Consider the following 23,693-nt stretch of genomic DNA (forward strand, 5'->3'; position numbering starts at 1 on the left):
GAGTAAGAAGGCCCAAGAGTTCCCCGGCATTGAATCCACCTGGCCTCTAACAGAACTGAACGTCCAGTTTGAAAATGTGCCAGGTTCGCTCTCACCTCCAGGCTTTGGGACTTGCTGTTCCCTTGGCCTGGACCTCCCTTGGCCGACATTGCCACCTGCCCTATCAGCCCCCAGGATATTCCTGCTTCTTCAGACTTCACCTCAGATTTCCTCAGACATAACTTCCCATCCACCGGCCCCAGGTCTGGCCCAGCGCCCCAGCCAAGTTCCCCTAACCCCTCTGTATTTCACTGGAGCTTTTACTGAACCGTTTCTCCCCCTTGACTTTGCTTCATTAGGACAGAGTCCTTGTCCATTTTTTTCTCTCCAGTGTCCTGCACAGGCTTGGAACATAATATGTGTTTAATAAATATTTGTTGAAAGAAAGGAGGGTGGGCAGGGGGAGTGCTGATCCATGCCATGCCGTGCAGCTTATTAGTTTTGCTGGAAAGACACGCTCTACACTTAGAAGTCGCTTCAGAAACAAAAGCCTGGGGAAACCATACTAATTTGCCAATTGCCACACTGAACCCAAGTATGAGTATCTTTTTTTTTTTTTTTAAAGATCCTTAAATTAATTTTTAGGGAAAGAGAGAGAAAAACATCAGTGTGATAGTGCAACATTGATTGGCTTCCTCCTGCACGCCCCCTAATTAGAACTGAGCCTGTGACTCAGGCATGTGCCCTGCCTGGGAATCGAACCAGCAGTCTTTTGGTGCATGGGCCAATGCCCAACCAAAGGAGCCACACCAGCCAGGGAGAGATTATTAACTTTTATCATAGACACTTATGTATTGTTTAACTGTTTACTTTGTAAGTAGAGATATAATCTAAAGAAGAATGAAAAAACAGAGCAAAAAAGCAAGGGTAGAAGGAGCTCTGAACTAGGGGTATGAGGTAGAGCATCTACTGTTACCCCTTGGCTTCCTGGGTCACCACATGGATGCACTTGGCAATGACATCACCTCAGTTCAGGATGAGGAATGGCCCGGTAAGAAAAGGGTTGCGTGGAGACAGGGAAGGAAAGAGAGGAACCAGGTGCTTTGCTTTCCTCTTGGCTATAACTTATTAACTAAATTCAAGTTCGTTTTCCTTGTCCCCTGGACTGAGGGTAAAGTCCTGCTGGAGGCCTGAGTATAGTTCTTTGGGGCCTTTTCAGGGTCAGAAAACTCACATGCAAGCAACTTTGTTTACATCAGCAAATCCAGCTGCGTTGTGCAAGCACTTGACCGGCCCCTGACTCCCAACACAAAACAGATGTCTGGGCAGCACAGAGAAAGCACACGGGGCTCCTGAACTGGTAGGACTTTGTTTTGATGAGCTGGGAAAACGACAGGAGATGGCTGGCACTGGATGTGCCAAGAGTTGACAACAGCAGTGACCAAATAGACCTAGCTTTGTGCTGGCTTCAGTCACATGGGCTCCGAGAAGAGACGTTCAGAGGGGACTGTAAAGGCCAGATTTCATTCCTCCTGGAGAAAGCCAAGTCACTGTGTGTCGGACCATGGGGTTTTGAGCTGCCTTTTGACCGGGATGTGGAAAGAGTTGCGGTCCCCTAGGCCAGAGAAGGGGAAGTGGGATCAGAACCAAGATTCCACTTGATGCTCGGTCCTAGAAATTGCATAACTTGTTGAATATCACCCACATGGTAGAATGTGGAATAAATCTCTCCCTAATAAGTAAATGATTGCTTGATTAGGTTTATCATTATGTTCAACATTTTTTCAGATAATGTTTACCAGCTAGAAATATTAATAAATAATGAAAAACCAAGTCCTCCTTAAAGAACCAGGCACATACCCTATCTCCAGTGCACCCCCAGGCGCATCATGTCATCTGCCCACTCATTTGAACAAACTAACTTGCATTCCCTATAATGCTCTACTCTACTGATGTTCATTTAGTACATTTGCAAAATTGCATACGGTGGTAAATTCTCCCTTAAGGAAAGGGATGAAATTAAAACAACAGTTATTTAAGATATTCCAAACTGTGAATTTAAAATATAATACCTATACATATGCATTGGAAAAAGACTACAGATTACACACATGCACCCAAAAATTTGACAATAGCCATCATTGGCTGGTAAAGTCACAAGGATTTTTATTTTCTTCTTTATATTTTTCCATATTTCCCTATTTTTTTAACCAGTAGCATATATTATTTGTGTAGTCAGAGACATTTTTATTTTAAAAATCCATTCAAAATTACAATAGCTAGGATCTGGAAACAGCCCAAGTGTCCATCAGTACATGAGTGGATAAAAAAGTTGTGGTACATTTACACAATGGAATACTATGCAGCCTTATAAAAGACATGGAGGGACCTTTGAGACAACATGGAAGGACCTAGAGAGTATTATGCTAAGTGAAATAAGCCAGTCAGAGAAAGATAAGTATCACAAGATCCCATTCATATGTGCAATCCAATGAACAAAATTAACTGACAAACAAAACAGATCCAGAGACATGGAGGCATGCAATAGACTGATGAATCTCAGTGGGAAGAGAGGGTGGGGGGCAGCAGGAAGAGATTAACTGAAGAACTTATATGCATATATGCATAACTCATAGACACAGACAATAGTGTGGTGAAGGCCTGGGGGGAAAAGGGGACATCTGTAATACTTTCAACAATAAAAAATAAATTTTAAAAATACTATATATACACCTCTTGCTGCAGTCTAGGGGTCAATAGCCTGAGTTAATGCTAAAAGTTTCTCACTTAAGGCTCCCTCTAGGAAAACAGGGCTTTTTTTTTTCCTTGGATAGAATTGGAAATTTCTCAGTAGGGAGCAATAGCTGACCTTAAGATTCAAAATGGTGCCCATGAGAGAGGTAATAGCTGGGGGATTAGGCTTCCAGTCCCTCATCATGTACTTAGCATAGAAACAATAGTTTTCTCCCTCTCTAATGACCGTTTTTAAAATCTGATCCTCACTTCTTGTCTTCTGTCATCAGACTCTTAGTTACAATAAAGTAGGTCTCCATTTGCATCCCAGCTCTACAATTTGCTAAGATCTTGGCCAAGTCATTTCTAATCTTTGTGCTTCTGTCTGCTTGTCTGACAGGCTTATTATGAGGATTAACTGAAATAATGCATCTAAGTGCACGTGAGCACAGCAATAAAAGTTGGCTATTATCATTATCCCAAACATCTTTTCCAACTATTACGTGGAGAACATCTCTTCTGACTGAGGTGGGCCCTGTAATATAAAGGCAAATACTGAAAACTATGGCCTTCCAGAAAAGCCTCAGGAACACTGGCATGAAAGGAAAGACTTAAAACATTGTTTCTACTTACCTGCTGTCACACAGCTGGTTTCCCCACAGAGGCCTCGAAGTCTTTGGTTGAGCAGCAAACCTCACTCACCAAGGAAACCCCTGCGAGCCTGGCTGCCTGCCTCAGCTGCTTGCCTCAGTAAGTCAGCACTCTCTTTTAGCTGTTCCTTTTGGTTTCTCTGACTCAGAAGATCTTAGGTCATTCTGAGACAGCCTCCCCACATTCCTTACTTCTACCTGCTGTCCTGGACATTTGTCATCCTTTGACTGCTCAGCATCTGAAGCCCCCCTCCCATATTTGAAGGATACCCACCACTGCAACACACACACACACACACACACACACACACACACGCACACACACACACACGTACATGTCTAGTTCTGTCTGGATCATTCCTGCAGTGTGATGCTAGGCCACTACACCTTCCCAGTGATGCTGTGGGCAACCCAGGTTCTCTAAACTCTCTTTCTGCTTATATCAGTCAAAGTCAATTTTGGCTGTTTATAATTAAGAAACCTAGCCTAGCCAGTTCCTACTTGTCCTTCTTACCTCCTTTGGCATAAATCCTTAGCTGTTGGTTCCCCAAACTTGCTGAGCTTCCCATGTCATATCATTTATTACACTGGTTATAGCATTTTATTATAATTGTCTGCTTATCCTCCCCTAGACTGTTAGCCCCCACAGCCATTTAGATCACTGTAGTATATCCATCGTGGAGCAGAGTGCCTGGCACATAGTAGGCCCTCTGCCAATATTAAATTAGTGAATGAGCCATTAAACCTTACTATACAGGCGGGAACCAGAACAACCACAGTAGTTCCACATGGAGAACCAGTTAACTCGCCAGCTTCTTGATAACCTGGCACCATTCCTAGTCTGATTCTAGGGAAACTAGATTTCCTTTAGCTTTTGGCAAGGAATAAGATATTCCAGTGGCGTCTTGAGTGGGAGAGTGTGATGTTGGCCCCGTCTTGAAGTGGGTGAGTAATCCCCCAGGCAGCACTTAGCTTTAAATCCTGGCTTATAACGTGGTCATCTCATGAAGCTCCCGGCTTAAAATGGAAAGTGGCATTACTCATGGCAAAGAGCAGACAATAAAAAAACATTTAGGTGGGGCCTGACACAATGGAGTGAGTATTCTCTAGCGGTGATGAGCATCTCTGCTCTGAGTGCTCGACGGACTAGCAGACAGCTCAGTCATAGCTGGGCTTTTGAACTACACCTCTGACTTAGTTCATCACCCACCACCTCACCCCTTGGGGGTGTTGAGAGACATTGAGTTTCTCACCCTCCAGCAGGCATGGTGGTAGGAAATGTCCCTGAATCAACATCAGAAGGTGGCATAAAATGATGATTATAAACATAGACTTTGGCATCCAACAGAACTGGGTCAGAATCCCAGCTCTTCTACTTACGAGCTCCATCACCCTGAGCAAGTTACTTAACCTCTCTGATCCTAAGTTCCTTATATGCAAAATGGGTTAAATAATAGTACCTACTCTAAGGTCATGGGAAAAGTGAATCAGATAATCTGTATAAAGCCCTTATCACAATTCCTGGCAAGTAACCAACAGTTAGTAGGTGCTAAGCACTGGTATTTTATTGTTGTTGTTGTTAATCCTTACCCGAGGATATTTTTCCATTGATCTTTTAGAGAGAGGGAAAGACAGAGAGAAATATCTATGTGAGAGAAACACATTGATTGGTTGCCTCCTGCACTTGCTCCAACCAGGGCCCAGGCCAGGGAGGAGCCTGCAACCAAGGTGCGTGCCCTTGTCTAGAATTGAACCCTGGACCCTTTGGTCTGCAGGCCAATGCTCTATCCATTGAGCCAAACCCGGTAGGGCCTAAGTGCTGGTATTGATAATGTTATTTTACCATCCTCCTGCAATAGCCTCCATTACTTCTCTATCCTTTATGTTTATACAAATGCTCCTCAACTTCTGATGGGGTTACATTGTAAGATGAAAATATCGTCAGTCGAAAATATACCTAATCTACTGAACATTCATAGCTCAGCCTAGCCTACCTTAAATGTGCTCAGAACACTTATATTGGCCTACAGTTGGGTAGAATCATCACACACACTGAATACGCTGTAGAGTATCAGTGTTGACTCTCGTGATCACATAGCTGACAGAGCTGTACTCACTGCTGCTACCCCACATCATGAGAAAGTATTGTACTGGATATCCCTGGGCCCAGAAAAGATCAAAATACAAAATTTGAAGTACAGTTTCTACTGAATGCATATCACTTTCACACCATCATAAAGTTGAAAAGTCATAAGTCAAACCACTGTAAGTCAGGGACCGTCTGTATTACTCTGTTAATCTCCCTCAGCCTTCATACCCTTCCTTCTTCATCCTTTCCCTCTCACACCCTTCTGAGCTGAGGTCACACCCCGGCCTCCTTCCTAAGTCACTACTCTCCATTTCTATCTTGTCTTTCTCTCGTGTTCTAGGTGCCTGTCAGCTTGCGTACAAAGACCCCACTACCCAATATCTGATCATTCATTGTCTCTTCCCTACTTCAGAATCCATGACCTGGTACATGGTGAAGCAAAACGCACGAGAATAAATCAGTCTGATTTTAATAAAGCCTCATGGACAGATGGGGCACAAGGGTGTAAAATGATCAGGATTCAACACCAGTTTCTGGTGCCCCAGCATAACGTACATGCACAAACAGAAAGCAAAGTGGATCAAAGTGCAGCTGATCAAAATTGGGCATGGAGCAGCAGTGATGCTGATTACACTGTAAGCATTTTTCTTAGGAAAGGATATACTACCAGCTTTTCTAATAAGGGGCTTCTTTAGTGAGTTCATAAATAAGATTCAGATATTTTATAAAAGAATATACCTTGGCCCCAAGCAGATTATGGACATTACTATATGGAGATACACAATGACGTACATGTGCCAAGGCTCTTAGCATTGCACTAGGTGGTTTCATGCCAATGACCCAGAGACTCAGCAATCAACAGGTCCGCCAGGGTTAAGAAAACTTCCCACCTTTGATCACCAATTTCTAGGTTAACCTCAGACTATCATCTCAGGACATGTCATAGTCACTCATTTATTCAAGATATTTAATGAATAGCCTTTTATGTGCTGGGCACGTTTGTGGATATCATGAAAGATGTCCTAAAGGACAGGATGCCAGTCCTGCCCTCCAGGAACTTATAGCCCAGCAGGGGAGGTAAATATACATTGGGTGGGGAGGTGTGATGAATTTTGCAAATAAGACATCACATTTTAATGGGAGTTCCCAGGAGGCACAAAGCACTGAGGATGGAGATAATAGGGGAGGAGCGGTTATTTGAGATGGTTTGTATACATGATTAGGGTCTCAAAAGACCGAGATTGACAGGTACACTGGACAGGGGACACTACATGGGCAAGGAACAGAGTTGGGGAAATGCAAGGTGAGAAGAGGAAGCAGTACACCTTGAATTAAGGATGGCTTATATATGATGAGTTCATGGGAGAGGGAGGTAAGGCTGGAAAGATAATTTATAGCCAGGTCTTACAACACACTTCCTGCTCAACATCTCCACATGGATGCCCAATAATTATCTTAAACTTAAGATGGCCCAGGCAGAACAGTTGATTCCTTCTACCCAATTTCCCAGCTTTTCTTTCTCAAAAATTTCAAAACAATAAATGCCCCCAGTGCCTCAGCCCCCAAACAGAGAAGTCATTCTTTTTCTCTCCTTCTCACTCCATTCAATTCACCAGCAAGTCCTATTAGTTCTATCTCCAAAACATATCCTGTCTGACTTCTTCTATCATCTCCATTACTGCCACCTTGTTCCAAACCATCGTTATTTCTTATCTGCCTCCTTGTTTCAAATTTTTGCCCTCCTACAGCAGATTTCTTAAGTCAGCTCACACCCCTTGCTGCTTAAAAACTTCTCATGACTTCCTGTTGCTCTATCCATAGGAAGACTGTGTCCTACAGGCTCATGATCAGGTTCCAGCCTCTTCATGGCCTCCTCCCACTCATTTCCTCCCTTGTTCATTGTGCTCCACCTACATCATTGGCTTTCCTTCTCTTCCTTGAACTCACCAAGCATGGACCTGCCACAGCATTTTGCATTTGCTGTTCCTCTGCCTGAAACATTGTTCCCTCAGCCTGAAATGCTTCTCTTTTCTTAGACCTTTGTGTGTCCATCTCCTCAGTGTTCATATTTCAGCTCCGATGTCATCTCTGCAGAAGGATCTTTCCTGAAATTCTGATTAAGCTGCCCCTTCTCAGATTTTCTCTATCTTAGAACTCAAAATTTTCCTTCATAGCACTTGCTGGAAATGTTCTCCGATATTTGTTTATTTTTCTATTTTATCACCACCACTTCCATTAACATGTAAGTTCCATAAGGCTTTGTCTTGTTAACTACCATCTCTTCAGTCTTGGGCACAATGCTAGCCCAACAGAAACTCAATAGTTATTTATGGAATTCTGATGCCTGGACCACATACCCAGAAATTCTGATTCATTTGTCTAGGTTGGGACAAGGCAGAAAAAAGAGGTAATTTATTTGAAAAAAAAAAAAATTTGCCATCTACACATTTTTGCTTGCCCCAACCTCCTAATATTCTGTTTATTTATGCCAAATAACATTATCCAGAAAGTCAGTCAGTTTAAAAATATGACAGTAAGCTTTACCACATCTATTGTGAATGAAGACCACTCTCAGCAATCCAACTGTCGAGGTCCCAGAAAATGGGATGGGACACACAGTTATTGCGAAGGGCCCCAGAGGCACCCCACGGAGGAACTTCAATCACATCAATGTAGAACTCAGTCTCCTTGGAAAGAAAAAGAAGAGGCTCCGGTTGACAAATGGTGGGGAAATAGGAAGGAACTGGCTACCATTCACACTATCTGCAGTCATGTACAGAGCATGATCAAGGGTGTCACACTGGGCTTCCATTACAAGGTGAGGTCTGTGTACGCTCACTTCGCCATCATTGTCATAATCCCAGAGAATGTTTCTCTTGTTGAAATCAGAAATTTCTTGAGTGAAAAATACGTCCACAGGGTTTGGATGAGGTCAGATATTGCGTGTTCAGTTACTCAAGCCCAAAAAGATGAGTTAATTCTTGAAGGAAATGATATTGAATAAATGCAGCTGCTTTGATTCAGCAAGCCACAACAGTTAAAAACAAGGATATCAGAAAATTTTTGGATAGCATGTCTATTTCTGAAAAAGGGACAGTTCAGCAGCCTGATGAATAAGGTCTAAGTTGTCCAGTTAAAGCAAGAGCAAGATGCCAGGTGATTCCTCATACTTATTTGTGATATTTTATTTTATTATTTTTTAAGTTAAATTTATTGGGGTGACATCGGTTAATTTAGATCATATAGGTTTCAAGTGTATGTTTCTATGATACATGATCTATATAGTGCCTTGTGTGCCCATCACCCAAAGTAAAATAATCTCCCATCACCATATATTTGCCCCCCTTTACCCTTTACTACTCCTACCCCCTTCCCTCTGGTAACCACCATACTGTTGTCTGTGTCTATAAGTTTCAGTTTCATATCCCACAAATGAGTGAAATCATATGGTTCTTAGCTTTTTCTGACCCACTTATTTCGCTTAGCATAATATTCTCCAGGTCCATCCATGTTGTTTCAAAAGGCAGTATTTCACCTTTTCTTATGGTTGGACAGTATTCTATATTGTATATGTACTACGTCTTCTTTATCCAATCATCTATTGAAGGACATGTTGGTCGTCCCCATGTCTTGGCCACTGTGAATAATGCTGCAATGAACATAGGGGTGCATATATCTTTGCCAATAAATGTTTTTGAGTTTTTCGGGTAGAAAAGAAGAAGGGTTACTGGGTCATATGGTAACTCTATTCTTAGTATTTTCAGGAACCACCAAACTGTTTTCCGTGGCCATATGCACATTTATTAAACCATGCTATAACTAGCGCAATCCCCAGTTGGTTCTGATTTGCAGAGTTAACCCTTGACCTGGAGAACGGAAATCTCTCTAGCATGTTGCTACCCAAAGTGGGGTCCTTGGACCAGCAGCATAGACATCACCCAGGTACTTGTTATAAATGCAGAATCTCAGGCCCCACCCCAGGCTTACAGAATCAGAAGCTTCATCTAGCAAGATACCCCAGGTGATCCATATGCATATTATTAAATTTGAGATGCACTGAAATACAGAATTCCCGAAGGGTAAGTGCGTTGAATTTGGCAGGCTGAGCTTGCTGTATGCAGGACATTGAGGTGGGTGTGCTCCTCAGACAGTTGGAAATGTGGTTCTGAAGCCACTTAGGAAGAGAACTCAAGAGGAAATGAGTATCTTCACCAAAATGCTCATTGTGGTTGGAGCAGGGGCTTGGTGAGGTCATCAGTGGAGAGAAGAGGACAGAATTGGTGGGCGTGGGGGAGTCCCAATATGGCTGCGAGAGAAGGGGAGCTGAGTCAAAGAAGAAAAGAAAAAGACTGATGAAGAATGCTTACGGAAGTCAGAGCAGGAAACAGGGTCAAGAAAGGGGTGACCAAAAGTATCAGAGTGCAAAAGAGTCAAGAAACATAAAGATCAAGAAATGATCATTGAGTTCTGCTCCCACAGATGGGTGGATGGGGAATCCAGAAGAGGGGAGGAAATGCTTTAGTCAGTGATGAGGAATCGGAGGCAGCGAGTCCACACCACCCTCCCGGGAGGACTGTGGTCACACCAAGAGAAAATCATTTCTTGAGGAAGTAAGAATGGAGAGAACTGGAGAATGGAGAATTTTCTCAAATGAGAGACCTGAGGATGTTTGTCAATAAGAAGAAACCTACAGGAAAGGGACTGGAACAATTGAAGATCAAAAGATAATTTAATTAATAAGACCAGGTCCTAGAGAGGGTGGGGGAGAATCAGATTAGATTTCCATGCTTGTTAAGGTACAGACTGACCTTGGCAAGTACAAATAAAATAACATCAGGCTGCCTTCAGGGAAGGAAACGATGCCCAGGGACGACAGAGTCGGCTTTCCTTTTATTTAAGAAAAACAAAAAAGAAGTAGCAAGAAACACCTGTGTGAACTCTACCCAGGTGTAACCAGTGTTAACATTTTCTCAAATTTAGTTCAGATTTTTTTATGGAAAAGAAATAGAACATTAGAGAGAAAGTTGAAGTTCCCTTTGTTTCTCTTCATAATATTTCTATCTCCTCCTCCAAGACAACTACTATTATGATTTGTGTGTGTGTGTGTGTGTGTGTGTGTGTGTGTGTGTGTGTGTGGCCAAGACAGACACACAAGCAGTGTGCTCTGTATATATAGTTCCACAATTTGCTTTTATTCACTCAACATTGTATCTGAGACTATCCATTTTGATGTATTATCTGTAATATTTGTTGAATAAGTAAATTATGTAAGTTCTGACCATTCCAATTGCCTACATTGTATTTGCCTGTATTCTCTAGGGATGGACACTTATGCTGCCTTTAGCTTTTCACTATTATCCAAACTGCTGCCACGAACACCCTTGCACATGGAGAGACATACTTTTTACTGTCCACTCTTTTGAACTATCTGGTTTTTTTCTTTTTACCACATTCATTTATTTTATTGTATTTTTAAAAATAATTCTTTATTGTTGAAAGTATTACATATACCCCTTATTTTCCCCCTTTGCCCCCCTCCAGCTGCCCTCGTCCTCCCTCCTCCTCACTCCAGGCCTTCAGTACCCTATTGTCTGTGTCCATGGGTTATGCATACATGCATTCAAGGTCTTTGGTTGATTACCTCCCACCTACCCACCCTCCCCCGCCTTCCCTCTGAGATTCCACACTCTGTTCCATGCTTCCATGTCTCTGGATCCACGCCTTCATCAGTTTATTTTGTTACTTAGATTCCACATATGAGTGTGATCATGTAATACTTGTCTTTCTCTGACTGACTTATTTCACTTTTTAACAGGTGATTTAAATACGAAAAATTGATTTTCTTTTAAAGCCCACAGAATAATGAATGTTTCTCAAAGTATGATCCAGGGAACACCAACATCAGAATTATGTGGGACATTTGTTATAAAATGCAAATTCCTTGGCCCTGGCTCAGACCTACTGAATCTACATGGTAATAAACCTTCCCAGGTGATTCTTAGGCATCCTCCAGTTTGGGAAGCAGATAGGTGGTGGGAGGAGGAGTGTACAAGGGGAGGGATGGAGCGCAGCATTGATTGACAGCTCCACTCTGCCAGGCACTGAGCTAGGCATGACATTTAAAGTAGGAGAGAGAGGGAATCCATGAGGATTTATCAAGATAACATGTGCAAAAGGTTCAAAAGGTCAGCAAAGGTGAACAGTCTATGGAGTCCACTACTTAGTGGCTGTGTGCCCTTGGGAAGTCACATCACCTCTCTGAGCTTCAGTTTCCTCATCTACAAAATGATGATATAATACTCCCCACCTCAAAAACAAACAAACAAAAAACAAAAAAACCACAACACTCTGTGAGGATCAAATTACTTAAGGCACATAACTTGCATATACATTTTATAGTTTGGCTCCTAGCCTCATTATTTGAAACTAAGACAGAGGTTTATAGTCACTAGATTTTGCTTTAATATCACATTACTGATAGAGATCCTAAATAGGTAGCCCTCAATCACTCTGCTCTTCACATGGGAAAATATGATCAACACATACCATCAGCTACAAGACACAAGTTCTGAAATGTACTAAAGTGGCAAATGGGAATTTCTTATGTTGTTGGGGGTGGAGGGGGACTGAGTCAGAAGGATCAACATTTTAAAGTGTAAATATGTAGCTGAACACACACACGCTCATTCCTAGGGGTCACACAGCCCAAGCTATCCCCACTGGGAGCTGAGTGTGTGTCAGTGGAGGGGCCGTGGTGCATCACTGTCCATGCCTCCTTCCCACAGACACCTCCATTCAGGCAGGCCCCGGGCTCAGAGAGGTGAGGGGACCAGAGGCGAAGGGAAGCTGCTGGGCGGGCTGGGGATGGCCTGTAGACCAATGAACACACCAAGATAACCAGAGGTGTCCAGCGCCCTTCCTTCCTGAGTCTCCACCTGCTTCCTTCCTGTGACTTGCTTCCGCCAGCAGGAGCCTGATGTGTCCCTGCCACTGAGGGGAGTGGGAAAGAGCCTGGCTGAGCTCACACACAGCGAGCTCCAAGTCCCAGCTCCGCCTCCCGGAACTGTGCCACTTAACCTTATTTTTTAAAAATTAATAGACTTTGCCAAAACCGGTTTGGCTCAGTGGATAGAGCGTCAGCCTGCGGACTCAAGGATCCCAGGTTCGATTTGGGTCAAGGGCACGTACCTGGGTTGCGGGCACATCCCCGGTAGGAGGTGTGCAGGAGGCAGCTGATCGATGTTTCTCTCTCATCGATGTTTCTAACTCTCTATCCCTCTCCCTTCTTCTCTGTAAAAAATCAATAAAATATATATATTTTAAAAAGATGAGGATTTAAAAAAAATTAATAGACTTTATTTTTTAGAGCTCTTTTAGCTCACAGCAAAATTAAGAGGAAGGTAGAGAATTCCCATATGCCCCCCCTCCCCCGCGTTCCACATATGCACAGCCTCGCCATGATCAACATCCCCACCAGAGGGATGCATCTGTTACAGTTGATAAACCTACACTGACACCTCAGGATCACCCATACTTGACATCAGGGTTCACTCTTGGTGTTGTACATTCTAAGGGTTTGGACATGTGTGTACCATTTAGCATCATTCAGAGAAGTTTCACTGCCCTAAAATCCTCCTTGCTCCACCTATTCTCCCCTTCTCCTCCCGCACCCCCACTCCCCGCCACCCCCGCCCAGGAACCCACTAATCTTTTTACTGTCTTCATAGTTTTGCTGTTTCCAGAATGTCATCCAGGTGAAATCATACACTATGTCGCCTTCTCAGATTGTCTTCTTTCATTGAGTAATATGGGTTTAAGTTTCTTCCATGTCTTTTCATGGCTTGAGAGTTTGTTTATTTATTTATTTTATCACTGAATGATATTTCATTGTGGGGACATGTAACCATTTTTTAGCCTCAGTCTCCTGGGCTGTAATACAGGGTACTGGGTAGTACAGACGGGGAGAATTCGTGATAATGCTCATCGTGAAGGGTCAGTAAGCGCTCTCAGTACCGGACACTGTACTAGATGCCTCTTCCTGAGCTACCTAATCCAGTCTTTCCGGAACCCTGTGACATGGGTACTATGACCAAACCCAATTCACAGATGAAGAAACCAGATCCCAGGGAGGTTAAGGAATTGCTCAAAGCCACGGATCCTGGAAGGGATCCGTCTGGGATTCGAACCCAGACCTTCTGACTCCAAGTCTGAGTACCGGGGCTCTAACCTCCCAGGAAGGTTCTTAACAGTGTCTGGCACATAGTGAAGCATGTCACCAAATGTTGCCCTTTATTATGGTTAACTTTTTGAAGTAGAGCCATTGAAATGGGAAGGTCACAGTTCTTTTCAAATGAGAAATATTAGGCACTGACATGTTCAGAAATTACCCAGTGCCACCCAGCAAATGGGTTGTAGAACTGGCACTGAAAGCCGAGGGTAATGGAGCCTCCAAGTTGCTCGGAAGAGAGTACTGATTAATTTATAAGCTAACATTTATTCAGCGCTTACTGGATCTGCTATCTCACTCAGTGCTGCGACAAGTCCTTTTAGGAAACAGAAGTGGCCCAGGAACGCCAGCCCTGCTCCCCATACTCCCCTGCGGCTTCTCCCATGTTGCCTTTTCCCAGCCTAGCTCCCGCTCCCCATGTCAGCTGTGGGCCAACATTGAGCCCTGGGCACATGTCACAGCCCAGAAGCAGTCCAGGAGCCCAGGGTCTGTTCAGCGTCTGGCATGAGGTGTGGGTGCCGTGGCAGCTGCTGCAGCCCTTCCTCATTGTCCCCGGGCAGGCAGCCTCGGCCTGGGCACCCGTGCTCACCCCTGTCCCCTCCACTTCCTTCTGCCCTGGATTTCCAGACAGAGTCAAAAATGGGTTCACATCAAATAAGATGTGTTTTCTCCCAGGGTAATTTTCCATTTATAGTCAGCCTTCTTCGGGAGGCGCTGTCCTTCCTCTGTCTCGGTTTTTTTCTGGGTATTTGGGGATAAACTCTTGGTGGTTGTTTTTGAGCCTTGTGGTCAGCAGCCCAGCCGGTCACTCATTCAGAATGTCTCCAGAAAGCCCATGGTTACTCTTACAGGAGTTTATGCTAATTTCTGTGGCCTCTGAGACCTCATATCTGACCTGGGCCAGCGTGGCCCTCATTCACAGACTCATCCTGGTGCGATGATGAGGATGATAATTACAGCTGATACTGAAAGCACACGCCTTGGTGCTAAAGGGATGCACTCACTCCCACAGGGTAGACGATGCTCTGATCCCCTTCACACTGATGGGAAATGAGTACACAGAAGTGAAGGCCGTGGCTGACGAGGCCTTACATGGGATTGGCCCTGCTGACCTCTCTGGCCCAGCCACCCAGCTCTCCCCCTCCAGTCCCAGGCTCTGGCCCCAGCTTTGCTTTGGTCCCTTGATTACAGTCTGTGATCTCCTGCCACAGTTCCTTTGCACATGCTCTCCCCCCGGCCTCGACCACTGTTCCCTCCACCCTACTGCTAATTTGCCCTGACCCATCTTTCAGTCACGACTGCAACTTCTTCAAGGATGTCCTACTGGACCCCCTGGCCAGATGCCCCATTAAAACTCAGGTGACAGTTATCATCTGGTTCTTTTTCCAGACCATAACTCCATGAGAGCAGAGGCTGTCAAGCGCCGCCTTGTACATGATTCTATCATTGCGCTTACCACACTGGACTGAAGGGATTTATTTATTCATCCGTCTCATCCCTTGGTCTGTGAATTTCCTGAGCGCATGTCTGGGTCTTTTTCTAACACAGTGCTCAGGTCAGTAAATATTTGTTGAGTTGAGTTGAATGAACTGGATTTAATTGAACAGTGTCACTGGGGAAAGAGCACCTGAAAATTCAGGACTTTTGATGGAGTGAGCCCATAAAATACAATCGTTCAGAACCATCGCTTTGGAAATCAGGAGTGGTTTTGGGGAGGTTAGCTTTTTTAAAAGCCGAGTTCGCATGTACTTTGGAGAGCAGGCTAGAAGGATCCATGACTTTCCAAAGAAGCATCGTATTACAGTTATAAATCCAAGAGAAGCGAGGAAGAAAGGATGTCTGCCTCTCCAAGGTTCATCTAAAGTTTAGTAAAAGTCAGAGAGAATATAAATAACGAGTGGATCTCATTGGGAGCTGTGTTGGGACTTGACTTTTCACAGCCCTTGGCCTTGCGTCATCCCCTTATCAGTCTGGGATGACCTTGCCTGGCTCCCCAGCTGTCATTGATGTCTTCAACTCCACAAATGCGGTGATCTGGTTGCAGGAAGCACCCCTTCTTGGGGCCAGCCTTTTCCAGGACCTGATGCCCCTCTGTCTGGGAAATGGCTCCCATAACCCAATGCGAGAGAGAAGGGGCCGCTCTTGCCTGGAGGATGGGCAGGGTGAGGATGGAGCTGTGGGCTGCAGGCTGGGTTCCCCCAGCAGGGTTTGCGAAGCCAGTGCCAGGTGACCACAGGCTGCCACATCCAAACAGGGCCCGGCCTCAGCTCTGCCCACCCTGGCTCCAAGCAAAACAGGCAGTTATTTGGAAAAGCTGTTTTCTTTCATCCTTCCTCCTCCTTCCTATCCTAACAGATTATGAGCGTGTTTCTTGGAGGATTGAATAGCCCCTTTTAAGAAGTGAGAAAGAAGCCATTTCTGAATTGAGAGGAATAAGCTAGTTAAATTTAATGGGAGCAGGACGTGATAGATTAACAGGTAATTTGAAAACACCTCATTGAGGCTCCAGTAACCCATTATGACGCGCTTAGATTTCCAAGCATTTTGCAATAAGTACACCACCTAGTTATTACACACGATGGATTAAAGCGACACTGTCGTCATCTTGTCCCTTACCGTGATCCTGCTCCTAGCACATTCCCTGGCACATAGTAGGTGCTCAGCAAACATTTGTTAAATGGATAGAGGAAATATGAGGATGACTTAAGGTTCTGACTGCATTCTAGAGTGAAATAGAAAACCTCATTCTTAACCATGTTTTGCCCAAATGCATTGGGTGAGGACACCTAGAACTGTCTGCCCTTCTCCTGTGGCTTCCAGACCTAGTTCCCAACTACCCAAAACCATGAATGTATTCCCGACAGTTAAACGTAACTGGAATCCAATGACTTAACTCAGATCTAAGGAGGCTATTTTTTGAAAACAGTAACCAAGGAGTCATTTTTAAAGAGGAGACAGAGTTCTGTGAGACCTGAAAAGATAGCACACATATTGAAGAAGACCATCTTGGGGTTTCAGTGGCTAAGGCAGAAGAAACTCAAAGATGTGTTGAAGTTAGAATTGGAGCAGCTTTCTGGACACTAAAAATCAGACTTGTCATGGTCTTGGTGGGCTAGGCCCGGGCAGGTGCAGTGGAGCCCGAGTCCAGAAGAGGGCGCTCTGAGCTAAGTGTGCCGTCTGCGGGGCTGAAACACAGGGCCCCTGCAGAGAGGCTGGTGAGGCCTCCTCTTAGTTTCTCCTGCGTGTTTTTGTGTTCTCTGTAGGATGAGAGAGGGGTTTTCCCCTCTCAGGTGGCAAAGAATGATCTTCTGAAAATATAATTAAACCGATGATTTCACAGATTAAATACCAAATCCCAGGGGTATAATCATGTTTAAAAAAATAAATTTAATGGACTTCAACCTTTGATCTCCCTGAAATCTGTGAACAAGTTTCCCACACCAGGACTCTTTTCACATGTTTCATTGGGCCCTAGGGAGTAACTGCCTTCTTCAAATATTGACTCTAGGCCTAGAAGATGGATGACCAAAGGAGAGTAGAAGTAAAAGTTTTCTCTCTCTAGTTATTTGATTCATGACTAAGAGTTACTTATTCATAAATACAACCCTACCCACAGCATCTTGATTAAAAAGAAAGCTGTACAGGGTGGGGCAATAGTAGGTTTACAGTTGTGAGTATGCAAAACACAGAGTTTATTCTTGTATTATTATTTATTAATTATTGTATTCGTTTCCACATGAACAACTGTAAACCTACGTTTGCCCCACCCGGTATATTTGTCAGGTGGAGATCCTTTAAAGCTTTGTTTTCCATTTACAAGCTTCCTTAGTCATACATCTTCCCTGCATTTTTCATTCCCAGCCTCGAGGGAAGAGCAACTTCAACAAGTCCTTTGAAAAAACAGCACACTATGTGCCGATCTGTGACTGGCAGATCTAGTGTTAAGAATGTGTCCTGTGGAAGGACTCACCAGCGTCCAGAGATCAATGAATGCGCTTCACGGCAGCACGGTGTGCAATAACAACAACCTGGAAACCATGTGGCATCACTAATGAAATGATAAAGTGAATGATACAGCCAAGCAAATACTGGGCAGCCGTAAAAAAGAGCTAGGTGTATATGTACATAGATGAGTGTGGGGGGGAAGAAGCTCTAGAATAATATGCATGGATTATCCCTTAACTGATACTAAAATCTCTCCTTGGAAAAGCTAGGCCATGATCTCTGACAAAACCAGGGTTGTAAACATATGACCCAGGAGCCGGATGTGGCCGGAGGCTATCTGGTTTGCTGGAGCCACCACTGGTTGTGGTTGTTCTTAATAGATTTGACATTTACCATTTGGGAGATTTTGCCTAGAACTCCTGCTGTCTGGCTTCTCTTTAAGCACCAGAATATCTGGCCCATTGCACCCACCTTCCTCATGGCTGGAGATGCTGCAGCCTGAACCGGGTCTCCACAGCCCTCTCTCATGGACTTTCCTGCTTTTAATCCCATTCTAGGCTGTTCTCCTCTATCTGGTTTCAACAATAGCACTGGCTTCTGGGTCTTCTGTCTCTTTAACTGCCCTTGGTTGGCATCCTGTCCCGGCTTCTTTTCCTTTAGCCACCCTTTGCAGTCCAGCATCCCTCCGAGCGTGTCCTCTCAACAGTGTGTGCACTCTCTTTGTCTCCCTGGTTCCCTTGACTACCTCAGATTCTACCCATGTCTCCCAAATCCCAAATTGCCTCTGCCTTAATTAATGACAGGACAGTGGTTACAGAGTATCCCAAACAACTGACCTTAGTCATATTCCCTTTCCCTTCCTGCCCTCAGGCATCTCCTAATGATTCAACCTAAATATTCTTTATATTTTTTATTCCTTTCCTTCCCTACCATCAATGTCTTGGGTCAGGCCAACAAAATCTTGACCCCAATCCCAGGCAAGTGCTTCTAATTTTTCTCTGTGTAGCTTATTCTCCTCACCTCATCCACAACATCTCCAGCCTTGTCCTCCTAAACCACAAATCTGATCGTGTCCTTTTCTTGCTCAAGCATTCTTCATTATTCCTCACTGCCTGCAGGCCAAAGTACAAACCTTCATTCATTCAGTGAACAAACAGAGCGCCCACCCTATGTCAGGCCTTGGAGATATTTTTGTGAAAAACGTTGCAGTCCCTGTCCTAATGGAACCGCATTGTACCTGGGACTTTACAGACCACACCACCGAATTAAAGGACAAAGAAAGACAAATACAGTGTCAAGGAGCCAAGAGAGGGAATAAAAAGTAAAGGCAACTTTAGAATAAATGGTCAGGTAAGATGCCTTGAAAAGGCAACATTTAAGTTGAGACATTTAAGAAGAGAGACGGAGAGAGATCTGGGGTAGTTCATTCCCTCCTTCTCATGCCGAACTCTCTCCACTCCCCTTCCCTATCTACTCTCACTGCACACCTGCTGAACCAATGTCTAGTACCTGTATATACTGTACTAAGGGGGTGCTTCTGCCCCAAGTGTGAACTTGTCAAAGGAAAGAACCACCTGGTTTATTTGGGTCCCTAGTGCCTGGTATGTGGCAGGCTCAATAATTGTGAAATGAAAAACTAAATGGATGGATGGATGGATGGATGGATGGATAGATGGATGGATGAGTAGATGGATGGATGGGTGGGTGGATGGACGGATGGATGGATGGATGGATGGATGGATGGATGGACAGATGGATGGATGGATGAACAGACGGATGGATGGGTGGGTGGGTGGGTGGATGGATGGATGGATGGATGGATGGATGGATGGATGGACGGATGGATGGATGGATGGATGGATGAGTGGATGGATGGGTGGATGGATGGGTGGATGAATGGGTAGAGAGTTGGGTTGGCAAATGGATGAGTGGAAGCACACATGCTTTGGGCTGAGCTGAGTATAATGTCTTTGGAAACAATTGCATAACTAGCAAAGCTGAGGCCTTGAGTTCACTGGAGCTGGCTTGTGCTGGGGGAAGACTGGCCATGCAGAGTTCTCACTCGGGTTTCCTACTTTGGTTACATGTCATGTTTCTATTTAACCATCCTTATTATTGTGAAATGGGAGAGTTTGTTTTTTCTACAAACACAGAACAATAACATTGAAAACTTTTTCTTCAATGAAAGCTCTTAGCCAGCTCTTGCTTAGATTCTAAGGGGAAGTTTTAGGCAGGAAAAGCGAGAGGCAGCGTACACAGTGCCACAAGCCCAGCCTCAGCAGCTAGATCACATGTTCACATACTTCTAACCACGGACCCACAGAAGATCCTGGAAGCTTCACCAAGCCCTCGATCCTTATCTATGAAATATGACTAACAGCGGATGGTTGTTGGAGGATTCATTGGCACGTGTAAGAGTGAGTACAGCACCTAAAACAAAGTAAGGGCTCCAAAACTGGTGGTGCCACTGTTAGAGGAGTGATGTTACTCTAGCCTGGCCCACCCAAATGCCTCCAAACGCTTCTTAAAAATCATAGCCAGCCCAGCCTGCTTGGCTCAGTGATTGAGCATCCACCTATGAACCAGGAGGTCATGGTTGGATTCCCAATCGGGTTGCAGGTTTGTTCCCAGGTGGGGGGTGTGCAGGAGGCAGCCGATCAATGATTCTCTCTCATCATTGATGTTTCTATCTCTCTCTCCCTCTCCTTTCCTCTCTAAAATAAATAAAAATATTTTTTTAAAAATCATAGCCAAAGGTGACAAAGGAATGCACTTTGAGCTGTTTTTCTGATTAAAGGAGAGACATTCTCTTGGATGCCCTAGAATTGGACACAGACACAGCCACACTCTTAGGCTGAGGTCAGGTTCCAACCATGTCCCTGCTCCCACTGCCCTGTGTTGGGCTAGTTCACTGCTGTGCTAACCAGCCCAAAACAGGCCCAAGTGGTGGGGCACTGGCTTTCTCACACAACATAACTGCAGGTCCTCTTTGCTTGTCTGTAATCTGGGCTTTCTCACAAGACCTCACCTGTTAGGTAGCTGAGAAACAGCTTCAGTTTTATTCAATGCAAGAATTTAAAAAGCCTGTTAAGTCCTGCTCTGCCCCTGAGAGCCCTCCATCTGCGGCCTCCCTCCCGGCTCCTCTTCTGAGTATCATCTTGCTGTAAGAGCAGTGGGGTAACTCAACCTCTCCCTGAAGGAGTCGAGACCCTCACTCAGAGGCCTCTGGGGCCCAAGGTCTTGGTGTGGAGCCCTTGACTGCCCACCGCAGCCTTCATGGCTCAAGTTGAGGTCCTGGTCTCTCATGGCTTGGTCAGGGCCCAGGGCGGCTTCTTGGCTGACCAGCATTTGCTGGCTGTGGGCCTCACTGTGTCTCTGCCTCCCCACCCAGGTCTGCCCCTGGCCTCTGGCTCTTGTCTCAGCATCCGCATCACACAGGAACAGCAGGAACCCACGTGCCACCAGATCATATCCATCCACCCTCTCGACTCTCTGGGACTCCCCATGTTGCAGGGCCAGCTGCCCTGCCCTCAAATGCCCCCACACAGTGGTAGAAACTGCAGAGTCTGTCTGCCAGATTCGCCCTCACTATGCTAAAGGGGAGCTCAAGCAATTTCGCAAATCTCTCCACAAATCTGGGTGGTTGAGCCAACTGTCCTCTCTCTTTATTCTATGTTCCCCTTCCTTCTCAGGCTCCAGGCAACAGGCCTCTTGGCCCAGCCTCTAGGAAGGGAGGCTCCAAATGGAACATGGTTTAAAGGCAGCAGGATAGAGTGGGAGGGATCAAAATACATTGCTTCATATTTGCAAAATATTCTCCCTCATACAACCATTCCCTTTCCAGGCCTGTCATAGCTAATAGAACCAATGTCCTTCCAGGCACGTTTCTTGCTTCATTCTTGGTTATGTTCATTCAACAATGGTTATGATATGCAGGCACTGTCTGGGAATAAGGCATAATACGGATGTTGTAATCTGTACATGAAAAGATGTTTAGCATCATTATCCATCAGAAAAATGCAGATCAACTGTGAGAAATTTCACATCCACTAGGATGGCTATAATCAAAAGATGGATAATAACAAGTGTTGGCAAGGATGTAGGGAAATCAGAGTCCTCAAATTGCTGATGGTAATGTAAAATTGGTGAAGCCACTTTGGAAAATAGTTTTGGAGTTTCTCAAATGATTATTCATAGAGTTACATATGACCCAACAAACCCAGTCCTATGGATAGACCCTAGAAAAATGAAAACATATCATACAAAAACATGTGCACTGATGTTCATAGCAACAGTATTCGTAATAGTCAAAGGGTGCAAACAACTCAAATGTCCATCAATGGATAAACAAAATGTGGTATAGCCATACAGTGGAATATTACTCAGCTATTAAAAGGAATGAAGTACGAAGAACATGCTACAGCATGGATGAACCTTGAAAACATTATGCTAAGTAAACGAAGCTGGTCACAAAATACTATATATTGTATGATTAATTTATATAAAACATCCAAAATAGGCAAATCCATAGAGACAGAAAGTAAACTAGTAGTTGCCAGAGGCTGGAAGAGGAGAGAATGAGATATGACTACTTAGAGAGTGTGGGTTTTTTTTAGCGTGATGCAAATGTCCTGAGAACAGATAGTGGCAATAGTTGTACACCTCTGAATATATTAAAGGCCATTGAATTATACACTTTAAATGGGTGAATTGTATGATATGTACATTATATCTCAATAAAGCTCTTAAAAATGTTCTCATCTCATTCTCTACCCAACTCTTCTTTCCAGTTTCTTAGTGCTTCTAGGACAAATATGAATTCAACTTTTAGTCATTTCAAGATTTCCTTCAACACACTTAAAATCCAAGAAGAGACATCAATTTAATAATTTTTTATACAGTCATTTTGTAGGAGAAGGTACGCTCCAAGAGAGCTTGAATTTTTGTTTTGTTTATTATTCTATCTGTCATGCTTAACCGAGGGGCTGGCACACAGTAGGGTCTCAGTAAATATTTGTTGAATGGGTGCCTTCATGGAGCTCCCATCCCAAATGGACACAAAAGCCCAGCAATGCCTGCTAGTCATTCATTCACAGAGCATATCTTTATGACAATAGCCTTGCCGTGTAAGGAGTGAATGAGTGAAGCAGACATATCTGCCCTGGGGGAACTTAGAGCAAAGAAATCGGTACTGAGCTGGTTAGCACTGAGATCAAACACTGAAAAGAAACATCCAATAGGGTTTACAGATACTGAAAGTGGGAATTTTGTCGAAGTTCCCCTTAGTGGGGCTTTGTGGGAAGTTAGGCTGAGTCGAGACAGTCATGCAAAGAAAAAGAAGAGAGATTGTGAAGGATAGAAGAGGAGTGAGAAGAAGGGTCATGGGGGGAAAAAGAGAGTGGGCGTGTTCCAATAGAATAAGTTTGCCCTTTAAGAGGCATTTCCAAGCTGTGATTTTAATTTCCCATTGAAGTGGGGAGTAATATTGGGAAAGGCGAAAGTGCCAAGTCCCATCCTTCATCTCCAGTGCCGGGAAGTCTTTGAGAAGAGATGTGAAGGGAAAGAGTGACTCAGTGGCTGGGAGGGGAGGGAGCAAGGGTGTTTCCAAGAGATGGGGAAGGTTTTGTTAAGTACAACTGCCTTCTTCACGATGGAAAACTATGGGAAGGTTAGCCAAGCAGTCAAGACAGAGGGCGAGGGGATGTGCGATGATGACATAAATTGGAAACTAAGAGGCCAGCTTGTAGATACAGAGCCCACAGTGGATGATGGCGATTTTGAGGTTAAAAATTAAAGCAAGAAAACTTGTCCAGTTGGCTTTTCCCACACATACAACGTCCCTGTCCCACCTTGTTTGCCCCTTACTTTTATTTTATCCCGCAAGGATGCTAGAAGGACTTTAATGAGGAAGAAGAGTGAAATAGGGCTGGGAAGTGATTAATACACAAAGATGGTTCTTGAACAAGCCAGGGTGGAGCCAGAGTTAAGACATGGGAGGAGGCAAGGAAGATGTGGGAGAAGAAAGTTCAGGGTCAAGGATGATGTTACAAAATCTGGCACAAATCACCAA

General features: G+C 44.3%; 1 protein-coding gene and 1 pseudogene across 1 annotated transcript in view; one reads left to right on the plus strand and one right to left on the minus strand.

Annotated features, from left to right (window-relative positions):
• Nucleotides 1-23,693, minus strand: part of FGF1 (fibroblast growth factor 1) — an 81,782-nt gene that overhangs the window by 42,133 nt on the left and 15,956 nt on the right. The gene's annotated exons all lie outside the window — the stretch shown is intronic.
• Nucleotides 8,010-8,568, plus strand: LOC114231779 (60S ribosomal protein L9-like; annotated as a pseudogene).

The sequence above is a fragment of the Eptesicus fuscus genome, chromosome 6 (genome assembly GCF_027574615.1).
Source record: "Eptesicus fuscus isolate TK198812 chromosome 6, DD_ASM_mEF_20220401, whole genome shotgun sequence".
Lineage (NCBI taxonomy): Eukaryota > Metazoa > Chordata > Mammalia > Chiroptera > Vespertilionidae > Eptesicus > Eptesicus fuscus.